This window comes from Grampus griseus (genome assembly GCF_964374135.1).
Source record: "Grampus griseus genome assembly, chromosome: 15".
Lineage (NCBI taxonomy): Eukaryota > Metazoa > Chordata > Mammalia > Artiodactyla > Delphinidae > Grampus > Grampus griseus.
Genome location: NC_139009.1, coordinates 60380659 through 60395646, shown reverse-complemented (window position 1 = coordinate 60395646; position 14988 = coordinate 60380659).

The window sequence follows — 14988 nt, the reverse complement described above, 5'->3', positions numbered from 1 at the left end:
TTCTGAAAGGAGGGGAAGAGTCATCGGACCTCACTTTGAACTTGCCGTGAGATGCATGCAGGATTCAAAGTTAAGGGCCGGGGCAGGAGAGGACGGGCTGGCCTCCCTCAGCGTTGGATTTGGAGGTCAAGTGCCAAGAGGTAGCTATCTGGGAAGCACCAGTGTCTCAGTAAAGACTGCTTTGCAGCTGGTGCGCCCTCGTCCTGCAGCCCTGATGCTTGCTCTTTGGATCTCTCTTTGCCCCTGTTGCTGTCTCTCGGTCTCTGTGCCACCGTTCCTCAGCCTTCTCTTAAGGCAGGCTCACAAAGGCACCTGGACTGACCATCCTCACACGTCAGCAGAGGAGTGTGGAGACCCAGCCTTGGCACAAAGAGCCTTCTGCTCAACACCCCCCCTGCCCAACCCCCGCCAGCCTCCCGTCTAACATCAGCACACCGCCAAGGCAAAGACTGGCCAGCTGGCCCCCGGTATCCATTTTCCAGGCAGGCACTGGCAAAGTCCTGAGTCTGAAATGCCAACCTGTCATGGTTCCCCACACTCTGGATTATGCTGGAGTGAAGCCCCCTTGGCTCAGAGGTTACTTTTTTGTCTGAGATTATCTACATCACAAATGCAAAAGAGAGAAAATAAACTGCCTTCCAGAAGAGGGAAATGAGGGGGTCCAAGGCAGGAAACGACCATGACCCAGTGTCAGCCTCTGGGGTGGCCGAGCTCTGACCTCTGCTTCTCCTGCCACGGCTCTGACTCGGTAGCCGCAGGGAGCGAAGGAACCACGTTAGGTAACTGGGCAGGGTGCTGGGATAGTGGGGAGAAAGGGGTGGCCCAAAAGTCAAAGACCAGGAGAGGTGCATCCGGGACGAGACCGCCACCCTGAGGCAAGACTCCGCTCCCAGATCCAGGCATCACTCTTTGCGTCCTGGCCGGACACACCTCACCTCTCTCTGGGGATCTCCTTCCCCTCAGGAGTTTTCACACACAATGTTTGGCAGACTCTGACATTTATTTTCATCACTGTTTTTAAGGTGAATGGCATCTGTCACATTCCTTCCTGGCCGGCTTTGTTATGGGGCGATTTCCCACTCCCTAATGACAGGTAAGGAGCGAACACTCAGCACCTCTGGGCAGCCTCGCCATCCCTGCCGGATCTGGTTCCCACAGCAGCTGTCTCTATTCCCGGGATCTTAATTAAGATCCTCTGTAACGATGGCAGGGGACTTCTCCCGCGATTACCTCCTTGCTTTGCCAGGTCCCTCAGGCTCCCGCTCTCCATCCTCCTCCCAGCTCCCACAGGCTCCGCCCCTCGCCCGGATGTGACACAGCTTTTCCTGAGGGTTTTGGGGGTTCACGCAAGGGTTTTGGGAATGTTTAGACATTCCAGCGATGCTTGAGTGCAACATAATAATACCATGCAGATAGTTTTAATGCCTGTGCCCTAGAGAAACTGTAAAACTACAATGTAGCCCAGAGCCCGGTGCACAAACAGAACTCCTTACATGTGGGGTTTCATGAGTGAAATGAATGAAAAGGTTAGCGTGTGGTTGAGTTCAGTACTGAACACAAAATGTGGACAGTTGGGGCAGAACACTTCTGCTTTTCTGACCGGAACCCGTCTTAGATTCCAAGCCTCTCTCTGAGAGCTAAGCGTTTACATTCATCAGGTCCGAGACATGGGGGTCTGCTCACGACGTGCTGAGGGTGTGCAAGGCCACACAGTGGGGACAGCACCGGCCCGGGCCCTGCCATCCCAGCTTCTGTCCCAGTTCTGCCCTGACTTCACTTTTCTGGCCTCCGTTTTCTGGCCTGCAAACTGGGGCTCTCAACCCCAGTTGCACAGGTAGATTGTGAAGCAGCGACCAGACCCTGCCTGTAAAAATGTCCGGCAAGAGCCATTCCAGGTTGATACAAGCTAAAGGTGGGCCTCGGCTTCTCCATCTGGAGGCAGAAGGGACTGGCCATTCGAGGACTCCGGGGCCTTGACCTGGGCTGCAGCCGCGGAGTCCCACACTGGCCCGGCCACAGCTCGCAGGCTTCTCCCTGGCCCAGGGCTCCTGCTCTTCTTTCCCCTCAGGGTCCTTCCTCCTCCCGCCCTCTTCCAGGCAGACTTCCTGCCCCCAGCTCCCACTGCAATCCGACGCTTAACCTGTTCCTTCAGACCCCCACGGGGTCTACCTCACTCAGCCACGTCTCGTATCTCCGAGGAGGTTACCACTTTCCTAAAGGAAGTTCTGGAATCGTATGACGAGCACCGAGGCCAGAAGGACGTACGACTCATTCAGGTCAACTCCTTTATGGTAAAGGCTGAGAATAGGCTCTCCAAGGTTAAAGGGCAGGGCCAAGGCCATCCAGATGGTCAGCTGTCCAGGCTGGAGGGAATTGATGCCCAACCCTACACTCTTCCTGGAAGACCTAGTAGTCAGGACTCATACAGGGTGGCACAGACACATGGGAGGTGGAGGGGAGGTATGTGTGTGTGAGTGAGAATCCCCATCCTCCCCCGATTCTGACTGAGTCTTGCACTTTGCCCGGCTCTGATCGTGGCGTGGACACTCTGCATAGGAGCACAGCTTGTTTCCCCTACCTCTCTCTGAGCCTCAGTGTTCCCAGCTATAAAGTGAAGAGTGGCACTAGGAAAACTCTTGAGTTGCCTCTGGCTGAGTCATTCCCTGGCACCATGAAGTGAAACAGGAGATGTGATGGCAATCGTGTCCCAAAGGCTGCCCTAGCACCCCCTCTCGCCTTGGTCGCCCTCACACTCCCCTGTCCACTGTGCGCTCCAGTGGCCCTGTGGGAGGCTGACCTGTCCTGAAAGGTGGCTGGCTTTGGGTAGGAGTGGTGAGTTGCAGGCTGGGAGCCTGGAGCTTGGAGCTCTGTCGCCCACCTGAACATTCACTCATAGCATAGCTGTGAGAAAACAATGGGATGATTTTTGAGCCTGATTATTTGCAAAATTGAGATAACAATTAGCTTCCAATCACCCACCTCCTTGTGGTTGTGGGGCAGATCAGGAGATCTCCTGCCCTGCCAGTAAGGGGCTATTATGACTAACCCCGAAGAGCCAGCGAAAGAGTGAGAAGGTGGAGAGAGTGAAGTCAGGTCAAGCCCAGAGGACAGAGGGGGCTGGAGGGATAGCTGAGAGGGGGAGGGCGGAGCCCCCATAGGGGCTGATTCTGCACAAGGCATTGGAGGTTGAAAGGCAGCTCTAGCAGAGCCAGGAAGCTGAAAGGTGGCCGTGAGCGAGCCCGGGCTTCCTAGGGCTCCAGATACATCAGACTTAGGCTGGTGGATGTGCTGAATATTTGTGGATTTGACAGAATGTTTTAATCGTGTCAAGAAAGATTTAGTGAAGATGCTAGAAGGACTGCCAACCCATTTCTTTGACCTGGTCCTAGAGCTGAGAACTTAGTTTTGGGAGCTGGGGCTCTGAGGGGTGTGGAGGTCTGGCAGGCTTGGAGCCTGCCCTGCCATTCAGGTCTTCCTCGAGCTCTTCACCCAGAGCTTGGTTTTTATTCGCCTAGTGCCTTCCTTCCCAGGAACTCAGAGGAGGGGCACTTTGTTATCTTGGAAACTTTCAACATCCGGGGGAGGCTGGGAGGTGGCTGGGATCCTTATCAGGAGTGTGGCCCAGGCCTGGGGAGGGGCCACCCCATCTCTGTTCAAACTCCTGGCAGCCCAGAGTCTAGATTTTCTGGGGCAGCTTGGTTTCAGCATTCGGACCCAGGAGACATCTGGCCCTGCTGTCTAATTGTTGCCAGAAAGAAAGACCTCAGATCAAATCCTTTATTCGCAAAATCATGATTTTTGGTGCTATCCCTGGGCTTTTAACGTCAGTGAATCATCCCACACAGGTCTTCTCCAAGCTTCCTTGCGTTGCACTTCACGAATGGTTTATCTTGGAAGGTTTAGCAGGAAGGAGACTGCTCAGAACTCTGCGTCCAGGAGACTTCACTGACACACAAAAAAGCGGGTTGGTGTTTAGCTAGCTCTGGTTTAAAATGTTCCCAGGCTCAAGTCACTCGCAACATATTTCACTGAGTCCATCATTATTTTCTGGGCCTGTTTGATTTTCACAAGAAGATGTCCAACCTTCCCCAGTTTGACATCTGGCGGCTCACTGGGTCTTATACAAAATTTCGTCACCTGGAAGGGCTTCAGGGAAGGCCAGTCATGAGAACTTCAAGTCCCCACTGTCTGCCTGAATCTGGCCCAGAGACACTTTCCTTCAAAAGCATTTTAGGGATCTGCAGATAACACCCTCCATCATTTGCTCTGACATCTTCCGCTGGATAAATTCAGATCATCAGGAACTCGTGTAGCTGTACCGAACCTCACATCCCTAGCCCCTCAACTAACTGCATTTCACATTAGGCAGACTCTCCTATGCCCCGCTGATGAATGTAAGAAACAAAGCTGACAGCCGTGCCTGCTGCAAAGATGCCTCTGAGTGCTTTGCCCGCTGTCTTATCCGCTGTCCTCTTTGTGTGTGTGTGTGTGTGTGTGTGTGTGCGCGCGCGCGCGCGCGCGCTGGGGGCGGAGGGGAGAGATTAAGGAGACATTTCTTTCTGTTCTCTGGGACACCAGGAATGCTGGTGTTTCTCCTAGGCAAGTAGTTTGCTTTAATCTTGAGGATCCTGGGAACTGTGCAGCTGATCGTGTTTCATCTTGGCACTGGCTGTTAGAAGTTTTAGAGCCAAATTTTTGGCCCACCCCTAGCAAATGGATCAAAGTTTATGGTATGTTTATTTTGTATTAGTCCCATCCTTGGCTCCACTTTATGGCTTTACCCTTGCTTTTTCAGTTTTTTCTTTCTCACCTGCTTCTAATTTATGTCATCTCACTGAATTTTATGCATCTTTATAAGCTGCCTGAAATCCTTTTGTGAAACAAAGAGGTATACAGACAAACAAACAAATGAATATTCCCCATCACTAGACAACACACCTTAATTTCTGATTTGGGAAGTCAGGTCCATAAACCTCCAGCTGTCCCCAGGGCCGCCATTCTTCCACAAGGCCGGCCAAACAGATCAACTGCGAAAGAAGCTCAGCATCTACTTTCCAAGGGATGGAGAGAAAAAAGCGAAAAAATAACAACACGAAATCAGGTGATGCTAAGGGCTGTGATGAAGATAAAGCAGGGCAGGGGGACTAGGGGACAGACAGCCTGGCGAGGGGTGATCTCACTGAGAGGAGACTTTTTTTTCTAACATCTTTATTGGAGTATAATTGCTTTACAGTGGTGTGTCAGTTTCTGCTTTATAACAAAGTGAATCAGTTATACATACACATATGTTCCCATATCTCTTCACTCTTGCGTCTCCCTCCCTCCCACCCTCCCTATCCCACCGCTCTAGGTGGTCACAAAGCACCGAGCTGATCTCCCTGTGCTATGCGGCTGCTTCCCACTAGCTATCTATTTTACGTTTGGTAGTGTATATGTGTGAGAGGAGATTTTTGAGCCGAGCTCAAGGAAGAGACGGAGGTACTCAGGGTGTCCATGGTGGAAGAGCATCCCAGGCTGAGGGACTGGCTAGCGCAAAGCTTGGTGGCACGCTGAGAATGTTGAAGAGACTCAAGAAGGCTGGTGTGCCCGGAGCTGGCCAGTGAGGAGCGTGGCAGGAGATGAGCAGCAAGTCCTTGACCCCAGGCCACAATAAAGACTTGATGATCTTCTGAGAGGAGGAGACTTTGATGGTTTTGAGCAGAAGTGTGGCATGTTCTGACTTAAGTTTCAGCACAACTACCGTGACAATCAGGGCAAGGATGAAGCAGGGAGAGGAGTTAGGAGAACACTGCGGTCCAGGCAAGAGCTGATGAGCGTTTGAACTACAATAGCAGCAAGAGAAGAGGTAAAAAGTGTTCTGATTCTGGATCTTTCTCCACACTATCACCAAACTAGAAATCTGTATTGTCTACTTTCTTTGTCTACGTGTCCTCGTCCTTTTCATTCTCAAACAGTGTGAGCCAGCTGCTGCTCCCAGCCCCTCACAGGTCGCTAAGAACTCCTCCGCGTGACGGTCACTCCGGAGTCCTCGCTTCTTTTGCTTCCACTACCCACCTCTCCTGTATCTCCTCCCACCTGACACAGGCTTCTCTTGTACCACCCACCCCTTTCAGCTTGGTGCTTCAGAACATTTTGTCTTTGTCCTTCTTACCTGCAAAAATTGCTACATAATTTGTAGGGCCCAGTGCGAAATGAAAATGTGGAGCACCTACTCTGAAAATTAAGAAATCCAAGATGGCGACAGCAGAGCATTAAACCAAGCATGGGGCCCTTCTGAGCACAGGGCTCTGTGTGGTCACACACCCATGAAGCCAGCCTTGCTCACTCTGCATGTTCCCAGGACAATCCCATCCATGTTGCCATTAACTATCACACACTCTAATGACTCCCAGATACATCTTCTTTCTTGGGCTCCAGACCCAACTGTTGGCCCAACCTATTGTCACTCTACAGGCAACTTAAAAGCAGTAATTTCAAGGATGAACTCATTAACTTCCCCCCCAAACCAGCTTCTCCTCTTGTATTCTCTATCTTGATGAATAGAAACATAATCCTCTGAGTTGCCCAAACCAGAAATCTCTGAGTCATCCCTGACTCTACCCTCTGCCTTACCCCCATATCCAATAGGTCTCCAGGTTCGAGTGATTATAGTTCCCTATTATCTCTGGAATCCATCTCATGCTGTCAGTGTCTGGGGCCACTGTCCTAGTTCAGGTGCTCAGAAGCTCCTGCTTCCCTTCCTTTGGTGCAGTTGTTTCCTCCCCACCTCTTGCTTCTTAGCATCCATCCAACCTCCTCCACCTTGTCATCACAGTGATGTTTCTAAAACACAAAACCGAATTACCTCACTTCCTTTTCTACAACTCCCAGAGTCTGCAGAGCAAAGTTCAAACTCTTTGGCATCATATGCCAGCTCTTCGGGATCTGGCTTCTGCCAACCAGTGTCTCCCAACCCTGATTCAGGCCACACCTGTCCAACCGGCCAATGATGCCAATGGTCCAGCTATTCCTGTCTCCCCCTAATGGGCCATGAACTTTCATACGGCTTACCTTTGTACATCCTGGTCTCCCAGCACGGTACCCACTCCCTAGCTCCCTCTGAATGCTGTACTCCTTCTGGACCATCATGAAGCAGCTCCAGGATGGCACTTCTAACCTCCCAAAGAGGCACTGAAATGACCAATGAGAGACCATTGGGAGATGGTGACCAATAAGAGCAAGAGTTAGGAAAAGTCCATAGCAGCACTGATAAACAGAGGAGGCTGCTATGAAAAGAGAAGACATTTATAGAAATTTCTGGAAGAAATGAAGCAGATAGTGTCAGGTTGGAGGGACATCTAATCAGCACACAGGTGAGCATGCGTTATAGGTGAAGAAATTGCCCCTGAAAGTGAGAGGAATGGCCTTCCCTACAAAACTTTGAAGGACCCAGTGCTTGCAGCAACAGGGTCAGCAAACAGGGGTGTGTGGCAAGACAGTCTTGCTGGCAAATTGAAAGGACATGACTGGAAACTGGGTCACTTCTCCATGGTGAGAGTGGTGGATTCATTTTACGTGTGTTCCTTACCATGTCTCAGTGTGGACTGAAGAATAAAGTGGGTGTGGCAGGGCCACAGTACCACAAACTCTGAGCAGTACCACAAATATGGAGAATTGAAAGGAATCTGAAAGATGGTGAAATCCCCTAAAGCACCCACAGTGGCAACTCCTTTCCTTCTTCCTGTTGACATCATTGTCTTTGCTAAAGACACATGTGCCCTGAAGTTCTCTCAGTAGGAGGCCAGGAAACTATCAGCAAAAACCTAATGGTCTTCCAGGGCTGCCCAGAGCTCTTCATCCCAGCTGTTGGCCAAGGCACTCTATAGCCCCCAGGCTATATACCACTTGAGGATGAGGTGGGGAGCTGTTACGGCCATGAGCCTTTTACTGAGAACTGTGGCCTGCTGCTCTGTTCTTTGCCCACCCAGCCTGAAAGGAAACCATTGTGGTTCAAGTCAGTCCCCACCCCAGGCAGACCCCACCTCTGAAGCCTGGCAGCCATCACTCACCTACCTTTACTAGAGGAAATTATGGTGACCTGGAAATCTATACCAGCCCAACTGACGTTCATAGGTGAGAGACAAAGAAAAGCATTTCTAGAACAGAGAAGTCAAAATACCTGCATGCCCTTTCTGGAAGGGCAAGGCAGAGGGGTTGAGGAGAAACAAAGCAGAAAATGAATCAGAGAAAAATAAATCCAGGTGAAGGAAGATCCAGGATATAAGAAATAGTTTAATCCAAATGAATGTGTTAGTAATGAGATTTGGAAATTTAATGCAAGTATTATGGAAGGATTATAAGAAGAAGAAAAACATAAGCGTAAAAATCTGGGAAGTAGGAAGACACAGGAAATAAATTTAAAAAAGCATATTCAAATTTTCATTTTGTTTTTTGAGACACTGTTTATTAAGGTGCATATTTTATTCAGATTTATTTGTTAAAAATTAGAGATAACAAATCATAAGATAGTAATAGGATGTAGGACTTTGAAACTACTGCAGAATAAAAAGAACCAAAAATTTATACAGTAAAACTTAAGAAAGGAAAATAGAACTTATTAATAAATACAAACTAGAAGATAAAATATCAGGAATCAGATCAAACATAAAAATGACAATAAGTGTAACTAAGTCAAATTCTCTATTTACAGAAAAAAAAATCTTAGATTGGTTGTAAAAGCCAAATCCAGTATTGTGCTGTCTATAAGAGAAACATGTAAACCAAACTGATATAAAATGTGAAAAGTAACGATGTGGATAAAGATATATTGGGAAATGAATGTGCACCAGAAAGGGAGAGAGAGAGAGAGGGAATTAGGAAAAGGATTGGAAGCAGGGATGGCAATATCAGTATCAGAGTAAATAGAATTCAGGGCAAAAAATTAGATTGGAAAAAATGGAATAACTTATATTTATAAAAGGTATAGGACTTCCCTGGTGGTGCAGTGGTTAAGAATCAGCCTGCAAATGCAGGGGACAAGGGTTTGAGCCCTGGTCCGGGAAGATCCCACATGCCGTGGAGCAACTAAGCCCATGCACCACAACTACTGAGCCTGCGCTCTAGAGCCTTTGAGCCACAACTACTGAAGCTTGCATGCCTAGAGCCTGTGCTCCTCAAGAAGAGAAGCCACCTCAATGAGAAGCCTGCGCACTGCAACAAAGAGTAGCCCCCACTCGACGCAACTAGAGAAAAGCCTGCGTGCAGCAATGAAGACCCAATGCAGCCAAAAATAAATAAATAAATTTATTTTTAAAAAGTATAATCAATGAAAATATCCAATATTAATGAAACTTTGTGCTTTGAAAGCTAAGTAAAGAAAGGTATAAACTGCGAGAAATGCAAGAATTTAATGAAATCATAGCCATAGTGGGAGGTATCAGTACATCTCTGTCAGAATTGGACAGACGTTCAAAAGGATTTAGATAACACAGTTAATTTGATTTAATGTATTTGATAGAACTTTATACCCAATATATAGAAATACATCTTTTCAAATACCTGTGAATCATTTACAAAAATTAACCATGTATAAGTACATTAAAAAATTCTCAATAAATTTCCAAAACTGACCACAGTGCAATAAAACTAGGAATAACTGTTAAAAACCAAAAAGTTTTCTAAAAATGGAATCACTTAGAAACAATTTTAAAATTATTTTCTATTGAAAAATTAATAACAAAGAAAATAATATATCAAAACTTATGAGGTGAAACCAAAGCTGCACTCACAGTAGAATTCATTACCTTAATTATTTTATTAAAAATAAAACATTGAAAGGGAGTGCTTGAGAGTTTTGTTTCAGAAACTAGAAAAGAAACAACAAGACATCAAAAGAAAGTAGAAGGAAGAAATTGAAACATTAGAGAGAAAAGAAAAAAAGAATTTATATAGAAAGCCAAAACAAAACTCTATTGATTTACCTTGTCAGTAAATATTTATTGTGTGCCAAATTTGTGCCAGGTACTGCACAAAACCCCTGGGGATCCTGAGATGAACACTGCAGATGTGGTTACTATTCATGAGGAATTTCTTTGAAAAGTTTTATAAAATAGAAAAAAACTCTTTCAGGACAGGCAAGATAAAAAAGGAAAGGGTGAAAAAGAATACAAATACACAATTTTATAAATAAGAAAGTGGATATAATTACATATATGGAGGAAAAACTTTTTAAAGTTAGTGTCATATAGATTTATGTCTGTAAAGTTGAAATTCTAGATGAAATGGGCACTTTTCATGACAAATATAAATAGCAAAATTAGTTCAAGAGAAGACAGAAGACCTAAAAATATCAATAAGCACAGAAGAAAGTGTAAAGGTAATAAAATATGTAACCTCAGGCCAGATGGTTTTACAAGTGAGTTCTATCAGATCTCCAAAGGGCAAATATTTCTTATCTATACTTAGAGATAAAGCCCTTCCAGAACAATTTTATGAGACTCATTTAACCCTAATGCTAAAATCTGACAAAGAGAGCACTAAAATATGAACCAATTTATGGAAGTATAAAAATCCTAAATAAATCATTGGAACTTTCAATATATCAATACAACTTTTAAAAGAGAAAAATACCAAGCTTAATTATTCCAGACATTCAAGGCTGATTCAATGTTAAGCAATTCATTAATTTATGTTAATAGATTAAGGAAAAAAATCGTGATGATCTCAATAGATGCAGAATGTTATTTGGCTAAAGTTAAATTCTGGTCTTGATGAAAACTCCTTGTAAGCCAGGTGGGCTTCCTGAATACCAACAACAACCTGTTAGAAAATAAAATGTTAAAAAGAAAAACAAACAACTCATTCAAAGAGCATGCTTAACTACAAAATATCTAGTAACGAATTTAATAAGAAATGTATATGATGTATATGAAACAGATTATAAACTTTTTAAAAAGGGTATAGAAGAATATTTGAATTAATAAATGGAGAGACACAATAAGTTTTTGGATGGGTAGATTTAATTGTGTAAAAATGTCAATTCTTCCCAAATTGCTCTGTTAATTTAATTTAATTCCAATAAAAAACCCAATGCGATTTTAACATTTGAACATGGCAAATCAATTGTAGTTTTGTAAAAAAAATAAATAAAGAGAGAGAGAAAGAGAGAGTTTGTTTTATGAGCTATCAGAAAGTACTATAAAATACAGTAATAAAAATTGTGTGACAGAGATACAGAACAAGAAAACGATTAATCAAAGAGAATAAAGAGTGTAAAAATAGATGGATGTACATACACATATAAAAAGAACTAAGTATGTGAAGTACAAAAAAAGGTTGCAATCATATTAATAGAGGCAGAATCTTTTAAATAAATGGTGTCAGAATATGTAGATATTCATTTGAAAAAAATATGGTGTCTATAGCTTCTTGACACCATACACAAAAATAAATTTTATTAAGTAATTAAATGTAAAGCATCTTACCATTAAAATATTGGAGAGTACTTGCATAATCTTTCCATTTGTAACACCTCTCTAAGCATAACTTAAAGCCTAAAAGTTATAAAATGAAGCAATGCCAGATTTTATTAAACTTTTATGTCCAGTGAAAGACCTAAAAAGACTTGAAAAGACAAATGCAAAACTGGAAATAACATTTGTAATATATATACCAGAAAAAATCATTAATAATCACAATATATAAAGAATTTTTTAAAAATATTGATAACTCAGAAAAAAGGGGAAGGATTATGAAAAGCAATTCATAGAAATCAATAAATATGAGAAAAGATGCTCAAAGAAATTCAAATTAAAATTTATCAGCTTGATAGGAAGGATTAAGAGTATTGATGCGAATTGTTAAGGAGACTAAGTTTGCAGTGTCTGTCCCTTTTAGTCAGCAATTCCATTTCTGAGAACTAAAAAGTTATATATAAGGATGTTTATATGTATGGTTTGAAATAATGAAAAATTGGAAACAACCTGAAGGTTCATCAATTGGGGACTAATTAAATTAATTATGGTCAATTCAAGTGCCAAATTGTGCAAATGTGTACAAGAAAGGTGAGGAATTGGGAGGGAAAACCTGGCAGCAACATAGTTGAACATCATATGCCTAATTCTGTAACCCAGAGGCCATAATCCACTTGGATACTAGGATAGAACTTGGAGATCTAGATTTAACACGTTTTTCTGAAGATGAGGAATCTGATCCTGACAAATGTTTGTCCATCTTCTATTTGATAGACCTTGAGTGGAAACCCTGGTAAAACATACTTCCTTAGGTAAAGCAAATCTGACTCTCTGAAACCTACTTGTCATCAGCGAGCAGCTGAGGAGACTGGGAATGATGGATGGGAGTCAAAGGAGACAGAGTTCAGTGTAACGAACAAAATCTTCAGGATTGACTGAAGGTGCCCTGGTGGGATGACTGCTGGGAAGCACTGTAGAAGGAATGTAGATGTTATTTGTGGAAGTTGATTAATTGAACATCAAGCCTTAAGATCTCATGATTCTGTGGTTCCACTCATTGGATTCAATTTTGTCCTTTGGAGAAGCACAGATATAGCCTGATCTCTCTCTCTTTAACGCCCTTTAAGTAACTGTAGAACACTCTCCAGTTCACTTCTCGTGTTTTCTTCTTCAGGCTCTTTGTCTCCAGTTCCTATTTTTTTAAACCATTTTTCATATATTATGACTTATTGACTCTTCCTCCTCCTGTCCAACTTCTTTTGGTCTTTTTCTTTTTTAACTTAAACTATGGAACCTATAATTTAACCAAGAATTCTAGCTATGGTCTAATACAGAATACAGTGAGATTTTTTACTTTCCTTACTTGGGACATACAGCTCCTGTTTGTAAAGTCCTAAGCTACTCCTTCAACTGCCATTTAACATAGCTGGATCATACCAGACTCACAGAAGGGATGCTCTAATGTATAGTGAGTTTACATACTGCACAACTCTAGGGGGCTCTATTTACAACAGATTGTAGATTTATATATTTCTTATAATAATTTCCAGCAGATGGCAGTAAAGTGTCTGAGGAAGGGGGTGCCTTTTCTAATTCATACAGAGACCTTCTATGGGCTAGCAATGACCCTGGATCATAGTCAATGAAAGCAATAGATATTTTTAATATGAGTATACAGTCTTTATGGCAGACTCCCCAATATTCAAATATTCATCTCTTCCCTTCTTCCTTCCTAACAAACCACAGGTTTGTTCACATATCCATCCCTCTCTCATGTGACTTTTGGGAAGGCAATCCCTCAACTCTCCCAGGTAAAGATTACTCTAAATCAGAGTTTCTTAGGACTATGGACATTTATGCCAGATAATTCTTTGTTGTGGAGGCTATACTTTGTAGGATGTTTAACAGCATCCTTGGCCTCTCTCTCTCCACTAAATACCAGTAGCACACACCATCCCCCCAGCTGTGACAACCAAAAATGTCTCCAGACATTGTCAAATATTCCCTGGGGGAAAGTACCCCCACCCCCCACCCCCATTGGTTGAGAACCACTTTACTTTCAGAGAAGTAAAACTTTGACACCTGCAGATACTTTTCCTCTGTTTCTTTGTTATAGGAGATGATAAATTGCCTTATCCATCTTGAACATGTATTTTTGTTACATGCAGCCCAAAGCATGCCCATCTAATACAAGGAATTACTGCTAACTCATGTCAACTCTTCCTGTGCTTATATTATTGCTTTTTTGTTACCTAAATGAAAAACTTTTCACTGCTTCCATTCACTTTGTTAGTGTTAGCTTTAGTCTAAGTTCCACTCTATCCAGAGACTTTGGAATCCCAGTTGCATCATCTAATTATTAGTTATTCCTGCCAGTTTGGCATTCTTGGCAAATCTGATAAACATGTCATAAATACTCTTGTCTTAGTTGCTGATTAAAAATATTTTATCAACATCCTTTAGGTATTGTTGTTTAGCCAGATACACATTTACCTAATGTATCAGTAGCCAACTCACATGTCTTTATCTCCTATACTAAAATTTCCAGAGAGGCCTTGTCAAATGGCTCACTAAAGCAAGGAGGAGCCATGCTCATACTGCTGTCTAACTCATAAATCAAATAACCAAGTGGAAATCAACGAGGTTATTTTGTGTGAGCTATTCATTCCTTGAGAATCCATGTTTATGCATAGCAATTTAGAGTACGGAATCTGTTTATTACTCCATTCTGGTGTTTTGCTGGTAAGAGGTGTCACACTCATCAGTCTGCAATTCCCACATGCCATCTATCTTTCCTACATGAAAAATATTCACCATCTGTTGGTCTCCTGTTTCGTGGTCAGCTCTAGTTTTCTAAGAACTCTCAAACATTATCAACTGTGGTTCTATAATCACATTTGCAATGGTATTTGTTGTTCTGAGACTTAATTCATCTAATACATGAATTCATTTAAAATTACCTCTTGTGTAAAAGATACTAAATAAAGGAGCTTATACACTTAACCAATACCACATACGCAAAGGATTGTCTACTAAACACAGTGCTGATGGGCCTGATTAATAAATACCATAGGGCTTCCCTGGTGGCGCAGCGGTTGAGAGTCCGCCTGCCGATGCAGGGGACACGGGTTCGTGCCCCGGCCCGGGAAGATCCCACATGCCGCGGAGCGGCTGGGCCCGTGAGCCATGGCCGCTGAGCCTGCGCGTCCGGAGCCTGTGCTCCGCAACGGGAGAGGCTGCAACAGTGAGAGGCCCGCGTACAGCAAAAAAAAAAAAAAAAAAAAATGAAAAAAAGAATACCATAAAGAGTTGTCAGGCTCCACCTCTGTATCCAAAACAAATAGGATGTTTGGTAGACTAAGGGGAGAAGAGAGCCCTTGGAGAGCCCCTTGGGCATGAGAAAGGACTCTGTTGAGAAAGGAAAATAGAAAGAAATGAATCAAGCTGGCAACTTCCATTGAGTTGGATTGAATTCCTTTCTCCCCTTCCGGCTGACCAATTCCTTCCCCCAACTTACTCCTGCAACCTCCACAAAGAC